Source organism: Centropristis striata, chromosome 24 (genome assembly GCF_030273125.1).
Source record: "Centropristis striata isolate RG_2023a ecotype Rhode Island chromosome 24, C.striata_1.0, whole genome shotgun sequence".
Lineage (NCBI taxonomy): Eukaryota > Metazoa > Chordata > Actinopteri > Perciformes > Serranidae > Centropristis > Centropristis striata.
Genome location: NC_081540.1, coordinates 7,706,003 through 7,719,403, shown reverse-complemented (window position 1 = coordinate 7,719,403; position 13,401 = coordinate 7,706,003). Strand labels below are relative to the sequence as shown.

At 39.3% G+C, this 13,401-nt stretch overlaps 1 protein-coding gene across 1 annotated transcript in view; it reads right to left on the bottom strand.

The window, feature by feature from the left end:
* LOC131962872 (semaphorin-5B-like) overlaps positions 1-13,055 on the bottom strand; it is a 38,239-nt gene extending 25,184 nt beyond the window's left edge. The window contains exons 1-2 of the mRNA XM_059327966.1: positions 12,958-13,055; positions 4,938-4,987 (exon numbers count right to left, since the gene is read on the bottom strand). The gene's annotated coding sequence lies outside the window, so the exon portion shown is untranslated. The remainder of the gene's footprint in view (positions 1-4,937; positions 4,988-12,957) is intronic.
* Positions 13,056-13,401: the final 346 nt, after the last annotated feature.

Genomic DNA, 13,401 nt, shown 5'->3' with positions numbered 1-13,401 from the left:
GATGTTTCTATCAAGTGGTTTAGAGCAAATAAACTTTGGCCACCTTAGAGAGAAAATAAAGAGAAGTCTTTAGGAATTGGAATCAATTGGGCAACTTATAATTGTTATTTCATGTCAGAGCTGAAACAGCTGATCAGTCGTGTGAGTTAAATGTTCGATACGTCAGAACTTACTGAGAAGAAAACACCTCAAGCTTGTGTTAAAAACTTTTTTGCACATTTTCAAAATGTTTTATCAAATGTTGTTTTTTTTAGCTTTCCTCATGCAAATTTTCTAAATGTGCAGAGACGTGTGTTATTGGATAATCCTTTTGACTTGTCACACCTTAAAAAGAAGCTATGTGAACCTCTTGCTACAGGTTGATACATCTACTGATGCTAGTCAGTTCATCCAAAAGGTGATTTTTCTTTGAGGTGGGCATTTTTACATGTAATGGGTGTTAATCGGTATTGACTCCCTTTTGCAGCCAGTTGAGGAACTGTTTGATACTTGGCTTCACTTTTCAGCCCCCCGGTGGTTGCAGCTTGCGTCTGGCGAAAATGCTGTGACACATTAAAAAGTGTTTGGACAGCGTAGTGGTGTTCCTGCAGCACCTCATCACAGTTGTACAGAGTTTACACACATGCAAAGGTTTTTGGCACATTTTATAAGACAATGTGCTGCCTGTAAATGGAATTCAGAGTTGGGAGGATTTGTGTCAGCAAGCTCTAGACATACCTGTGTTAAGATTTTAAAGCTAAATAATAATAACGAGTAAGTTCCATCTTACTTTTATTTCAAAGTAAGATGGAACTTGGGTATTTTTGTGAGCCTCCCTTCCAATTTAAAGAACTTTCTATTCAAGCTCTCTGGGCTTTGTCTTCAGAAGCAGAAGAACATTTCAGTCTTTTCAGGAGCCCAAGGGATGGCCCTCCCATGGTGTGTGTCACTTGGATACCTTCAACCCGCTGCCTATATATGAATGAGTTGATTCGATGGAGTGGAGAGTAAAGCATGGATGAACCTCTTTTGTAGCCATGTGACCACTAAGCTTACTGAGTCTGAATGTGCCAACAGGGCAGCCACACTGACACTGTGAAAGTGCTATTTCTTATTCTGTCAGGATGAGTAAAACCTCTTCAGTCATTTCTCACAAAACAGCTATTATCTGGAATTATATGTTGTGATCTGACAACAAAAGATGCACAAAGACCTTGAAAATGCCTAATAACACTTGCGCCGGGATTACACAGGCTACAAAATGAGCATGCTGTGACACTGGGTCTACATGTTAAGTGAGCTTCATTAAAATCCTGACAAATCCTCTTCACTGAAGTGATATATGACAGGGAAATTAATTACAAGTAATTATTTCCTCATTCAGACGCATTGTGAGTTGTTCCTCCGTGGCATTAAAAATAAAGGGAGGGAGTTCAGCATTTGACCTTTGTATATCAGCCTCTTGTCTAAACCTCTTGGACTCCATCCAAATATCACCAAAAGAAACAGCGAATCCCCTCCCCACCTCCCTGCACCAAGAACCTGGAATTCCTCCTGAAATAAAGAGGGCTCACAAAACAACAGCTGCTACCAAAAGCAGCTCTCTAAAACTCTCTCTGACTGTTACAGCAACTTCTACCTGCCCTCACCTATGAAGTAGTAATATTAATTACCAATAAAGTCAGTTCAGTTGGAGCAAACGGACGCAGAGAGGGCATCCAAAGTCTCTCCATCAAAATATTCAGAGAGGACCATTTCCGAGGCAGTGTTCTCAGCTCCTTCCTACCGGGGTGAATGGCCTCTCTGTGCAACCTGCCAACTATCTGCCAATGGCCGCTCTCTTTTACAAGTGAATAGACTGAGTTTAGCCACAGTTAAAAGACACACTAACGTGCCATGGCTGCGCCACAATGGCCGCTCGGGTAATTTGCCAAACCTAATGATGCCGGTTTGGCCCCGGCTAGAGGAGGTAGAGAGCAGGAATCCTAAAGAGGCACACAGCTGCAGCGATCCCTCTCTTCCTATCTCTAGTCTCTCTCATCTCCGTCTCCCTCCGTGCTCTTATCATGAACTCCATTTCTCCTCTGGAAAAAGACACACCACTCTCTGAAAATTACAGGTCTGCTCGACCATTACTGACAACATCCACCTGCAAACAGCAGACACACACAATTAGGGATCAGCCGGTGAACATAGTGCAGCTAAAGAGACAGATATTATTTATGATAAAAGACAAGTAAACATTGGAATTCTGTTCATCAGGTGGCCAGAAACACGACACATGGCTTAAAGATGCTGCTCAGACTGTAATAATCCAGCTTGTAGTTATTACGAGACTGATATCAAGCGCAAAGACAAAGTTCAGAGGAAAAGGATGTCTCGCCTATATTGAAATGGTTGTAATCTATAAATAAGGCACTATGCAGAGGCTATAAGGCCTGTCTCCACAGCACTAAAGAAAGGTCTGGCTGCACCTATTACCATTCTGGATAAAAGACAAAAATGCTCCAGCTTGTTTATATCTAATTAAAGCACAGGATGCATTGCAGTGATGGTGCAAAATAGATAGCAGAGATAGCAGAAGGGAAGGAGAATTCCTTCAGTGTCATTGGAGTCAGACCAGGCTGTCCCAAGCAGCATTTTTGAGGCTTCAGAGCTTCATGAGAATCACCTGCAAATATTGAAGCATCCACAGTGTCGGTTGCATACTTATTTACTTTCAGGAGTAGAACAAATATAAAGGAAAAATCAACAAAATCTGCAAATCTGCAAAACTGGTAGTGAGCCGTGCAGAGGATGAAAACTTGGTCGCAGCCTGAACAAGGTTTAGCTGCACCTGGTACAGTACGTTCTGCATTTCGTCTCCATCACTCAAGACCGGAATCAGGTTTTTCAGTTCCTTCCTTGCTTTGACAGTCACCGTTCTTATATGATTGGACTGAGAGACAATCAAACCGAAAGATGCAGCCTCAAAAACATCTCATGCACTTCAAACCACACCAGGTGTTATTATTAGGAGTAAATATTGTCTCCAAAACGTCTACAGGACAAAACAACCACCTGCTTTCTCCATGAGCCAACCACTGAGGAATGCCATCAGATGAGGTTCAAAGCGCTAGAAAAAACAGTCTTTAACCATAATAAGTTTCACAACGGTTGCATTATGCACAGTTATTGTGTTTTTGTGTTTACAGTGTTATACACAATACTGTCCACCCCTCAAGGAGGCCTCGAGACAAGACAAATATTGAAGCAATTATGTTTAAATGCATGTGATTTTAATGGTTAGCTGCAGAATGCTAATTATATGTTAGGGTTTTATTATCTTAGAGTTCAGAGTAGTTTGTGTTCTACTTGTCAGATTTATTCTTAAATGCACCATTAAGTAGATATTCAGCTTTTTGTTCCCCTGAACTGTACAAAACCTGCCCATCTATTTATTGTTCAAACTATGATGCTCCAGAAAAGTCTGGACATGGGCATCAAAAGAAGAGGAAAGTTGTGAAACACCTGTTGGGACATTCCACAGGTGAAAAGGTTAATTGGGGCACCATTAATGGAGAAAGGTACAGAGATTTTGGAGCAACATGTGCTGCCACCCAGACAACGTCTTTTCCAGGGACATCATTACTTTTTTCAGCAAGACAATGCCACATTATACACATGTTACAACAGCATGGCTTCAAATGAAAAGAGTGCCGGTACTAGACTGATCTCATATTGAAAGCGCAAAATTCAACAACAAGGAAGCGGGACTGCTTAGCAACTGAAGTCATTTAACAAGTTCAGAACTTCACTTATTAGTGTCCTCAGCTCCTGAACGTTTACTGAGAGTTATTAAAAGAAAAGATGATGTAACACAGTGGTAAACATGCTCCTGTCCCAACTGTTTTGGAACGTGTTGCAAGCATCAAATTGAAAATGAGTGTATTTTTACAGTAAACAATAAAGTTTATCAGCTTGAACATTGAATTGATTGTCTTTATACAGTTTTCAGTTGATGTTTTATTTATGGTTTGGACAACATCTAAACTTTCTGGAATCAGAGTTGCAGAATTACGTCAACTCAGGCTGTTTTTGCCTCTGAAACTCTCAGATGACTAACAGTCTAAACATTTTAACGATTAATCCACTGAATGTAATTGATGCTGTTGTCATGGAGAATGATCCCATAAAATCAAGTCCTTAATACAGTAAAGCACATTTTTCAGTAATGGCTCATGCCTCGCTCGCCATAAAAGAGAAAAAACCCATTAAAGATGTGCAAGTCAACCATGAGTCATCTAATATCAACCAGGAGGGTTGCCAGCCTTGTTGGTAGCAATTATTTGTTGAAAAAGGGAGATAATAATTGCAATTTGTACATACAAATTGCGAGGTACCAGCAGCTGTGAGTAGAAAATATTCATCAGCATCCCAAAAATGTTGGCCGAGGTTACAATCAGTGCAACATGTGGCTCTAAATGGCCAATTGCTCATCTATTGAATGGTCAGGCTCACAAAAATACACTCATTCAGACATAATTTTTGAATCCAGACTGAGGCTATTGATTCAGGCTTTTCCCTTGTCTTCCCTCTGCTTTTCTCTCCTAAACCATCCCCATGCCAATTTCAGCACCCATGCCTCAGACAGAACAAAGGAAATATCCACTACACATTACCTTAACACCCCCCCACACCAAATATTAACACATGCCTGTCCGAGCTACTTGCAGCCTCCGCGGGGAGAGACATTTCTGTCTCTGCACGGAGAGGGGAGGGAGAGGTTGAGGGTCATGTTATCGACCGTTAAAGGAGAAATAAGCCTGCAGAGAGGGAAAAGACAAACTGACAGCCACCAAAAGTGGGCGACTAGACAGAAAGGACACAAAAGAATAAGTAATTGCACTGAAAGAGCCAGCCTCCACATGGGAGATATATGTGCATGGACACAGAAATCTACAGCAAAATAAACTTACTTGTTCACCATCACCAAACTGATCCAGGAGACAAACGGGTGGCACGGATCCTTCACATGGTGAGAGAGAAAGAAAGAAACAAGAGGGAGAACTTGTTACACATCGGCACACAGTGGCACGCTGACCAGAGTGTGTGCAGGGAGGTGGAGGGGGGGTGAGAGGGGTGTGTGTGATGGGGAGATGGAGGGGGGCGAAGCATTCCTGTTTGTGCAGAGCAAACTCCCAAAAGAGAGGGATGACTGCCCAGTGTGAGTGTGTGTCGGCCTTGTTATCCTTGTGAGATTCAGTCTTAGATTTTGGTTAAAATTAGGTCCCATTAAGGTTGTAATCAGCTAAACAACTGCCAAAAACACCGGTGTGGAAATGGCTTCAGAATGCCAGAAAAAAAAAAAGAAACATCCAAGGATCCACTTAAAACTTTCAATGACACAAAGATTTCAAAAATGTAATTTGACTTTCGCACCTTGCAACCTTGTCTCCAAACAAACACGTTCACACAAAACGAAACAGCATTCTCAATTTGAAAGGAAATGTATTTCTCGTGGATTACGTTTGCGTTTTTTAAATGCGGTTAATGTTGTGAAACAGTCGCAGTTTGGTAAGGTTTGGTTAAAATAAGTACATTAAGTAAGAGACGTAGGTACACATGTTAAAATAAATCAATGTTGACGTTCGGTTTCACGCAGGACATGAATAGCCGTCTCCTTGATGAAAGTCCTGTGTTTGTTTCACCCTGACCTCCAGCCTGCACTGACTTGCAGACTTTGATTAGAAATTAATTTGTAAAAGGTCAAAAACAAACATAAAGATGGAATATAAAAATTCCAACTGTGATGGAAATGTACAGTATTTTCATTCATATGTATTTCGATTAAAAAAAAAAAAGTTTTGCATGGGACGTATAGTGGTCAAACCAGGATGTGTCGCCTTGAATAGAAGCCATGTGACACTTTGTTGTTACAATTCAAGACCTACTTCCAGTCGTTTATCAACCAATTTGGAGCTCTACCTCTACAACCAGATGTGATGATTTTGCATTGTGAGAACTGCATCTGGAAGTACAGTCATGGAAAAAATTATTAGACCAATTATTAGACCTCATGTTTTCTTCAATTTCTTGTTCATTTTAATGCCTGGTACAACTAAAGGTACATTTGTTTTGACAAATATAATGATACCAACAACAATAGCTGATAGGAGTTTAATTTAAGAGCTCATATCTAGACATTTTCCATGGTTTTCTTGATTATGATTTTGGTTATTACCAAGAAAACCATGGAAAATGTCTAGATATCAGCTCTTAAATTAAACTTGTATGAGCTGTTTTTGTTGTTATCATTATATTTGTCCAAACAAATGTACCTTTGGTTGTACCAGGCATTGAAATGAACAAGAAATATGAAGAAAACAAAGGTGGTCTAATATTTTTTCCCATGACTGAGTTGAATTTCCAGTTTGGCTTAAATTCGTCTAAATTAAATTTAATAATATTACATTCAGTTGAAAGTTTATTGGAAATCAATTCTAACTTGTCTGTTGGCCGCCTATTTCAGAAGTTATTCTCCTCCGCTTCCCCTAACTTGGGTATCTATTTTGCAAGGACACCATCTCTGTACCCTGGGTTTAGCATCACCCAAGACTATTGAAACTGGTTTGAAGAGAAACAAACAACATCCAAATAGAAGGGCACTTTGGGAACAAGACCTTCACCAATGCATGCTCTATATGCTCTAACAGTGTTATGGGATATTTCTCGGTCCATGCTGCACCTTTCCACCAAGTTTTTGTGTCATCATGCTGACAAACAAACAAACAAACCAAGCTGAAAACATTATCTCCTTTGAGAAGGTAAATATAAATTATTCAAATTCAGTTTCTTGTGACACATATTTCTGCCCATATGGCGCCTCCAGCTTCTCATAAATGAAAATTTGCTTTTGTTTTGTAAGTCAAAACATTTTCCTTTTACAACCTTCTCTGCAGTATGAAGTGTGGTTTCTTTCTGTGAAATCTAGCACTAATTGTGTTCTTATAACAATTTAGATGCACTGAGCTGCTGAAGCTAACTTTTCCGCAGTCAGCTTCAATCCATTTAGATAGAAAATGAACATTGAATGTTGGTCGAGCACAGCTGCAGTATCATCAGCGTGCAAATGAACGAGGAGGCAGAGTCAATAGCAAATGCCATTAGCTCAGACAAACATTTTGTTTGCCTAAACAAAGAAACCCAGTCTGGCCTCCAGAGTTACCTGATGGCCAGCAGAAAGAGTCATCCTGTTTACTTCTATATTTAATTGAATGTGACCCATCAATGACAAAAAAAAACACCCACTCCCTGTATGTGTTGGCTCAGTTTCATGATCTTGGGTCCATCCAAATCCCATTCCATAATCTCATTTTTCCCTTGTGACTGAAAGATTTTTGGTTTGTGATACATTTGTGATATTTACTCACTATCCAACACAATTGGTGGCATGCTGACGTTGTGAATCATCCCTAAATGCAGCATTAAAGATGAGGGATAGCTGAAATAAACACCAGAAAGAAGAAGATTTTCTGTCTATTTCCTGCACTATAAGAAGCCTGCTCCTTCCACAACTCAGCGCTGGATTGTTAACTACCCATGTGGTATAGTACCTCAGTCTCAGATTCTAGTTGTGAACTAATTTTCCCTCGTAGTACTTCTCTTGTGTTTTTCTCCCTGATCTCATCCCGTGATTTGTTCTCATGTTTTCAGTTTTTTTCCCTGCAGACTTAGAAACCAGATTACTCACCACCATTCTTATATAATAGTTCTTACATGAAACTGCTCATAGAAAGGTATGTTGATTATCTTGAGTAGCTGGGTCATGACTTCTGGAAAGAGACATTGTTGTTGAGTTTTTCAAATATAAAGTATTTTTTGTCACTTTGACCACCACAACCTAAGTGCCATATAGTTCCATTATAGTCAACAGATGACACATCTTTATGGCCTACATCTCAAACAAAACTCAGACTAAAACAATCTGGGGAAAAAAACGCTACAGGGAAGAGCAAAAAATGTCTATTTTAAATTTTTGGCTGAACAGTCTCTTTCATAAATAAAATGTCAGCTTTTTTCTCGTTATTTCAGCCACCTGTATGATCTACAATACTTACTGCACATAATACATGCAGGATTCCCCAAACATCCTTATTAATAACAGAGGAGATTTATTTTAGATTTCAGAAGGTGAAGCATGAATGAACTTTTTGTGATAAAATATCATAAACTCAGGGAGTAAGTGAACCTTTAGATTGGGCTATTTTCCTTCAAACAAACAGTGTGCCACGGGTCAAGAATGCAGAAATAAGTTTTCTCCCTGTTTTCACCTTTTGTCCTCACTAGTTTTTCTCCCTGAAAACCTTAAACTGTTGGAAAACAATGAGGTGAGCCTGGTCAGGGACCGAGACCTTTACGCAACTGAAAAACTTGAAGTTTTCAAACATATTGTCTGAAAATGTACCGTCTTAGTGTGGACATACTTTGTGTCAACAAGCAGGAAATATGACAGGTTCTCGTACTGTTGACAGCGACACCAGTCAGGCATGGCTACAGAAGTGCCAATCTGAGAAGGCGAAGGGGTGACCTCCTATTCAGAAATTAATGGCACCAATAAATCATATCCAGCGAAAAACGACAGGATCGTTTAGCTTCCCGTGTGCCCAGCAGAGCAGAAGAGACAAATAACACTTCCCGGCCTCATCCCCAACCTTTACAGAGCAGGACATTCATCTCTCTCTGCCTCAGTCTCGCCACAGCAGAGTACCAAACCCCCCTGAGAGGATGAATGGCTCGATCCTGTGCAAACTTCAGGATGACCTCCTCCGGCTCTGTTTTTACAGCCCTCCTGTCACTGCTGAGGCTGACTGATTACAGGCACAGTGAGACGCAGGGGGGTGCTGAGCAAAAACCAAACCATGATCAGTGAAAGATGAACATTACAGAGACCAGTGGACTTCAGGGGAGCTAAAAGACGGCCTCCAGGCTGTCAACTTAACCAGTGAATATGATAGTGACTTCTACATCACCTTGGATAAGTGAAAATGTTTCAGTGCTACTTTAGAGCACATCCAGCCACCTGTGATTGCCTCTAAGTGCCTGCGTCTTTTGAAAAGCCCAAATTATCTGTGGTGCATCCAACTCGGAGCACATTAGCTTAAATTCAAGTGGCTGTTATGAGCACCTTTTTGTACCATCTGCATTGTATGCATTTGATTGCCTGTCTTTTGTAGTGATAATTTCAGCCTCTGAATAATAAAACAGCAAACTTAAATCAGTTTGTCTCCAAATCGATGCTTTAAACCCATGGCTGTTTTGCTCTGTTTGTTCCCCTTTTAATCACAGGCTTTTAAAGTCGCAATGTTTCTTAGTTCTTCATGTTTTTGGACCTTGTGAAGTTTTACGCTTGTAGTCATCGCTCTTGTTTTTGTCTGTTAGACCATAATACCCGCTTTCAAGCGCAATGCAAGCAGAGAACGGAAAAAACTTTTGGCCGATTCAGACACAGGTGAGTCATCTCTGGTAGTTATACATCTTTAGTTCAGGCATGTTGGATTCTTGCAAAGAAGAAGAACTATGAGGAATGAGATTACCTGCCTCATGTATTACTCTGGGGTTTAAGGGTGTCACAATCTCCATTCTGAGTTGAAAATTGATTGAAAATTAGCTTTGCTTTGTGATATATGCCAGAAAAATATAGCAGTTATTTTACACTTGACACTATGTAGCCTATGTAGAATTTAAAAATCTGAATGTTCGGGGCAACAAAAAAAAGAAGTGTTGATCTTTAGGAATAAAGACTTGATAGTCTAACAATGGAATAGACTTCAGTGCTGAAAAAAAAATTGAAATGAAAACTGAATCAAATTAAGACCTTAAAATCAAAAGTCCAATCATGGATTTTGAGAATTGTGACACCCCGTCAGGATATAGAGAGAGTTTCAACAAATACGACAAAAACATATTTATTTATATACAAGCTCCCAACTTCTAGCTTTAACTCCTAAATGTTTAAACCTACATTAACTGTTTCTTTTAGCTTCCTGGGGGCTGGGGCAGCATGCAAAGGTTATTATATTATTGAATAATACAGTTTATTTTCCAAGTAAACTGATCGTTAAATTGTAAAAAAAAAAATAACAAAGTTTCTCAAAGTCTAAGGTAATACCTTTAAATGTCTTGTTTTGTCCATCCAAAACCCAAAGATATATTCAGTTTACTATGATATGAAACAGAGAAAAGCAGGACATCTCCGTATATTAGTCTTTTTTGCATGAAAAATGACTTAGATGACCATTATTTTTCTGCTGATTGACTAATCTATTAGAAGACTAATTGTTGCAACTCTATCATTGGCAGCAGCAACAAATTTCACATTCTAAACAAAATTGATTCGTGCAGCTTAAACTACCCCAACAAGGCTTTTTCTCTCTGTGGGTTTTTAGAGTTTTAGAGCTAAAATCGACTGTTTGTTGTGTCTGGACAACAATGCTAATGAGAGCTGTGCGACTGAGCCATAACACTGTGGCTGAAAGATGCTAAAACCCTCCATAGAGCTGCTCCAATGATTTCTCTTAATCCATGACCAGCTGCAAAGGAGGCCTACAGCGGTTACCCAATAACTCTTAACCCCGAAAAACCAGCTCCCGACCCCCACCCCCCCAACGTCACAGCCCTCAATGGATGCCTTGTGCAGCACATAGCGCTCCACTGTGAAACAGCTCTGTGTGTCACAAAGAAATATTGACTTTTAATGCTTCAAACATTCAGCTCGCTCCGTTTTAAACAAACCTGGCTGTGTTGATTTTTTAAAAACCCAGCAGTCACTGAGGTTTACCTTTCTACTGGAGCAATAAAACTGTGCTTACAGGAGTCACACACACACACTAGTGGAGGAGCAGTTTAGAGGTTAGAGAAGCAGTCCAGTGGGGACACTTAAAAAATCATCATATCATAGTTAAAACCGACTGTTTGACATTCTGGGGGAAAATGCTAATGTGAAAAGTTATGAGAAATATGCTAAACATGAAATATCAATTCAACTTAGCTTAGCAGAGGTCCAGGACGTGCTTAGCATTAGCTCAGTGCAGGGAAAAGCTGCAAGCCTAGCACAAAAAAAGGTGTATAAACCAGTCTTATTTATACTTCCTGTCTTGTTTGTTTACTTATAGAAATAGAAATGTAAAAATGTGAAATGGTTTGAGGAGCAGTTTGCGTTGGAGCTATTTCTTGACCAAGGGTTTGGGTTATCATACCAAACTCTTAACCAAAGCTGTCACTCACTTTTGATTGAAAGGGTGTTGGTTTAAATCCCTTAACGGGTGCTCTCCTGTCCCGCAGGAGTGCTATAATAGCCCAAGGTGAATCTCATACACCAACGTTGGAAGACTGTGGCTTTCCACTGAGTTTTTTATTCAGAGAAAACCCAACTTTCTCTGAATAAATGAAGGTCTCAGAGGGTGAATTCTGGGCTGTGTGAGTGGAGAAAACCTTAACACCCAGCCGCCTGTCCATCAGCCCCTCAGCACTGAACTCCCTCTTTCTCTCCTCATCCATCTTTCTCTCCTTTTCCACTTCAGCCTGACCTCATGTGAAACTGTGGAGGTCTGTGGGTAACACTCTCAGGCGTCCAGTTTAATGATTTAATGCCACTTCCATTTAGGGGGTTATATATTAGCTGCAGTAAGTCCTTATATGTAGCGAAGCCTCTTAACAGCTCTGTTTCCAGTCAGCTGATGTTTGAAAAGTGGCGGAAAATTAAATAAAAAAAAATCTACTTTAACCATAAACTATCAATTAACATGTCTGATATTTCCTTCACAGTTAGTCCTTGTCTGTTCATGAGCGCTTGCTAACTAGATTGCAAAGTTTTGAATGTTTTTCCTATTCAGCCATTGACTTCCATTAATTTTACTGCAGTATGAATAATTCAATAACTGACAAAAAAATTAAACATGATGGATTACAGTTGATTAAAGTTAGAGGTCATCGGAATTTCAAAAGTTCTCATGACCCCTGAGACTAGAACACATAGGTAAATAGTACCCAAATCAGTAAGAATTTCAAATTAAAGGTTTGAATACATGTTGAACAAACTACATTTGTCTGTCTAAAGTAAATAATGTGGTTCAGACAGTTTCATTACTCAGCTTGTTATTCTTTTGTCCACATAAACTGATCCTTTCTGTACAAATATGATTGACAAGGAATAACAATGGATACAATAAGCTTTGTGATTTGTGAAGAGAAAATACTGGAGCAACAATGTGTGTTAGATTTATCAGGATCAGCTCTAAGTTCTTACATTATCATACAAATTACGAATCTTGATTGTGTAATGAATAATTTAGTGTAATCTGTTAATAATAGTTATTGCACTTCTGCAAACCCAACTAGAAGAGTTATGTCAATATCTATCAAAACGTGGCCTGTTTATTTGTTTATCAGTATACAGAAAGAATAAAAGTACTTTATTATATTCATGAATAATTATGAGCCAGCTTCTGCAGCAACCAAACTACTTTTCTTGCAATTCCAACACACTTCCTTCACTGTAATGCACCGTGGTAACCAACAACAAATCAGGTCAAAAAGTAGACACATAAAGCAGTGTTTGCTCGGTGTCTATGCTATGCCGAATTTACCAGAGGAGCCCAACATTTATATTAGACGTATTTTCCCCCACTGCATTAATAGAGCATACATTATGATTTGGTTTACAAAAAATACATTGTACTGCATTGACTTCTGCTTGGTAAATTTAAGCCGAATTATACAGCAAACCCTTACAATGCTTTGATAAATGTTTTAATTTCAAATGTTTTCTTCCAGAGAGTTCCGGACCAGAAATGTGTTATTTTTTTAATGGAGTTTGGTGTTAATTCTTCCAGCGCGCGGGGGCTAAAATGGAAGATAAACGGCAATAAGTGGGCTACTATCTTTTAAAAGCGTACTCATGAGATAAAGTTAAGAGAACTGATTTATTCTTAACCTTACCTTTCACTTTTAATTCATCGCGGGGTTCCTGCTGCTGGTTTAAGTTGTCAGGTCCGGGATGGTGCAGGTTCACGGCAGTCCGCTATCCAGAGGTCTGGACTCTGCTGCGGCTCTGAGAACAGCAAGTTACAGGTTTAATTCAGACCAGTAGGGGTGCTGTCAAGAGCCACAGTGGGCTAAATGAGAAATAAACTCCAGTATTATCTGTTAGGAGTCTCACACACAATGTATGAAAAGTGTGTAACAATCTGTGTGATGATGAAAATCAATCAGTGCGCAAAAACCGGTTAAATAATTCTGCCAGAAATCTACATAAACAATAAAGATGTCCTTTGAAGAAATAGGCTCTAGTTTAATTGAAAAATGATGGATTTAAACTGAAAATATAAAATATATATTATTTTACACTGGATAAAATAAAGCTCAGAATGTATTAGACAGTAT